The following is a 3843-nucleotide window of genomic DNA, read 5'->3' as shown; positions in this document are numbered from 1 at the left end:
GGCCCTGATCCTCTGGCCCTTGTTTACTTTGGTCCTCCAGAGCCTGCATCTGTCATTGTAGTGCACCCTGGATAGCCACCAGGTGGCACCAGAGCATCTGTTCACTCATCTTGTTCCCACCACCGGAGGATTGGCCCACAGGAGCTGGGCTAGGATTACCCAAGCATCTCAGCAGTATTTTAAGAGCTATGGTCAGGACACAAGGCAGGTCATCCGTCCCCTTGGGAGCCTTTGCAAATATTCTGGTCAATTGTGCTCTTGTTTTCAGGGGTATGTATACTCTAGCACTTGAGAATACTTTCTCAGAATGGCAACTGGAATGCCTACGACAGAGGCAGACAAAATCACTATCAACAAAAGGACTTCCTTCATACACTGGGACTGTTCTGTTGACGATCATCACAGCATGGATATTCCAGTCCAGGTGTAAAGCCTCAAGCATGTAACACTTGTGATAAAGCTCAGTGCAAGATATTGCTGAAAGGTCCCAAGCCGGGGAGTGGTCAGCAGGTCAAGCTTCCCCACCTTGGGAGACAAAAGCTAAAGTTGCCAGCAGTTTGTCCAGGCTGGGGAATGCCCATCATCCTCCAGCCCCAGCAATGCCGAGGTGGTCGCTGGACCGGGAAACTGCTAAGAAAAGAATATTCCCTGCCTGCCAGGTGCTCATCAGAAACTGCACAGGTTGGAAAGTGCCAGGCAACCAAATTCATCTCTCAATTTTGCTGAATCAGAAGGTGGTCCAGGCTGAGGAGCGGCTCCCAGGAGAATCTCATCCCTTCCTCTGGAACATTTCCAAAGGAGTTTTTAAGCTGAACACTAGCCTGAAGGCGAGGCCCAGCCCTCATCCCATAAAGCATTCCTGAGGAGAATCCTTGAGTGAAGACCAGCCAAGGAATGTTCTCCCTCCCCCATTCTCCCATGTAGAAAATCAACATGGAGGTAAACAAAAGATGCTCTTTAGATATTCTCTAGAAGACTGCTGACTAAACAAAAATGTGAACACTGTATGATGGGGTTTCTACAGAAGTAACAGTAAAACACATGACGGCAGCATGTGGGACCAGTGGGGTGAATGGGGAGGGAGCCTAGGAGGACTTCATCACCCACCTACATCTCTAGACCTTTTTTTTTTTAAATGCATCCTTAACATAATCAGCCTTGAAGTAATTCCATAACATTTCATGTACAGTTTAAGAATGGTACCACCAGCCATGTGGTAGTACACAACTGTAATCCTAGCCAACCTGGAGGCTGAGGCAGAAGAATCAAAAGTTGGAGGCTAGCCTCAGCAACTTAGTGAGACCCTGTTTCAAAAAAAAGGTCTGTGACTGGGGTAGTGGCTCAGCAGTAGAGCGCTTGCCTACCACATGTGAGGCCCTGGGTTCGATCCTCAGCGCCACATTAAAAAAAAAAAATAGAATAAAGGTATTGGGTCCAACTACAACTAAAAAATATTAAAAAAAAAAAAGATTTTGAGTTGTTGATGGACCTTTACTTATTTGTATGTGGTGCTGAGAATCGAACCCAGTGCGTCACATATGCTAGGCGAGCGCAAGCGCTCTACCACTGAGCCCCAGCCCTAGCCCAAGGATGCATATTATCAACCCTAGAACAACCACCAAAAAATAAGAGGTATAACAAAATAGAGGAAGTAAAATGGAATTCTAAGAAATTAAATGGGGCTAAAATGATTTGCTCTGGCCAGTGAAATACAAGTAGGTGTGATGTGCATCACTTATGGGTGTAACGTTCGGGTGCCAGGACTTGCCACCTGATGTTCTTTATTGCTTTGTGTCGAGATGTCAGAATCATAAGATGGCGGGGGTGTGCAATGACTACAGCACCTCCATCCCTGTCCACCATTTGACACTGACTAGACACAGTATGAGAAATAAACCTGGTGTTAAGCTTGAGATTTTGGATATTTGGGGAATATACTTGCTTTTTTGGGATAAAAATCCATTTGGTCAGTGTGTGTGTGTGTGTGTGTGTGTGTGTGTGTGTGTGTGTGTTTAATGTATGAGTAATAGTTTACAAATAATTTACTGGTATATTATTCTTCTGTTTGGGCACTGGGGAATGAACCCAGGGCCTCATGAATGCTAGGCCAGAGCTGTACCACTGAGCTATGTCTCCAGCCCTCCTTATTTTGAGACAGGGCCTCAGCTAAGTTGCTCAGGCTGTCCTTGAACTTGGCAATCATCCTGCCTCAGCCTTCTGAGTAACTGGAATTACATGCCTGTGCAACTTCACCAGGCTTTGATTTTTTTTTAGTATTTATTTTTTTTTAGTTCTCGGCGGACACAACATCTTTGTTGGTATGTGGTGCTGAGGATCGAACCCGGGCAGCACGCATGCCAGGCGAGCGTGCTACCACTTGAGCCACATCCCCAGCCCAGGCCTTGATATTTTTTAGAAATTGGTCTATCATTTTCTCATTCACATGTATGCTATCTACTGGATTTTTGATAGTAAATATAAGAACATTTTGTAGCTTTTACATTCATCACATTATAATAGTTTGTAATTTGTTTCCTATGCTCTGGAAAAGCTTAAGGAACACCAGAGGTGTCTGGTCCTTAAGGTTAATAAAATCCCATCAGCTTGGGTTGGGGATGTGGCTCAAGCGATAGCGCGCTTGCCTGGCATGCGTGCGGCCCCGGTTTGAACCTCAGCACCACATACAAACAAAGATGTTGTGTCCATCGAAAGCTAAAAAAAAAAAAAAATATATTAAAATTCTCTCTCTCTCTCTTAAAAAATCCCATCAGCTCAACTGAACCTGGAGTATCTTTGGGGGAGAAATGAGGTAGTTCTGTCACAATTTTCTTGTTCTTTCATGGAATAGGTCTGCTCGGCTTTATCTCTGTGAATGTCAGTTTTGGTAAATTATATTTTCCTAGAAAATTGAGTGTTTGATCTATATATTCTATTTTAAAAGAATTATATAAAGGAGATGATTTAGTTCTTCTTTTGATGAGTATTTTCTTATTTACTCTATATTTACACTTCCTCTACTCTTAATTAGGTTTTCTAGTGATTTTTAAGTTTTATCTTTTTAAAAAATGTATTTCACCATTTTTGTGTTCTAATTATTCTATTCAGTTTCTTATAATGGATATTGTTGTTAGAAAGTCTGATATCCATTCTCTTAATGGGGGACAAAGTCTGATGCAAAAAAAAAAAAAAAAAACCCAACCGATAAAAAGTGACTTTTTTCTTTTGGGTGTAACCCATCTCATTTGCCTAGGGGCCCAGAGGTCTTTTCTTTCTTTCTTTGGGCAGCACTGGCGATCAAACCCAGGACCTCCCATATGCTAGGTGAGCACTCTACCATTAAGCCACATTCCCAGCCTTCTTTGTTTCTAAAGTCTAACAGTTTTAGTAGGACTTGACACTTCTGAATTGACTTTCCCAATCAGTGTCTTTATGATACTTATTATGATCAGGGGTTTTTCTATTATGAGGGGAAGGGGGATATTCTGAGATGTTGCTTTAAATATTAATTTTGTTCCTTTTTTTTTCTTCAACATAAAATTCAGCTGGGTATAGTGAGCATGCCTGTAATCCCAGCAACTCAGGAGGCTGGAACAGGAGGAGTCCAAGTTCAAGGCCAGCCTCAGTTACTTAGTAAGAACCTGTCTCAGAATAAAAAGGACTGCAAATGTAGCTCAGTGGTAAAGCACCCCAGGTTCAATCCCCAGTACCAAACACACACACACACACACACACACACACACACACACACACACACATACACACAGTCATATATGCATATATAACATAAAGTCACAAGGTATATATTGTATAATAATATAAATTTATTTATGTTAAGACCTAAAC

Source organism: Urocitellus parryii, chromosome 6, assembly GCF_045843805.1.
Source record: "Urocitellus parryii isolate mUroPar1 chromosome 6, mUroPar1.hap1, whole genome shotgun sequence".
Lineage (NCBI taxonomy): Eukaryota > Metazoa > Chordata > Mammalia > Rodentia > Sciuridae > Urocitellus > Urocitellus parryii.
The sequence above is the reverse complement of the archived record's forward strand: the minus strand, read 5'-3'. Positions refer to the sequence as shown.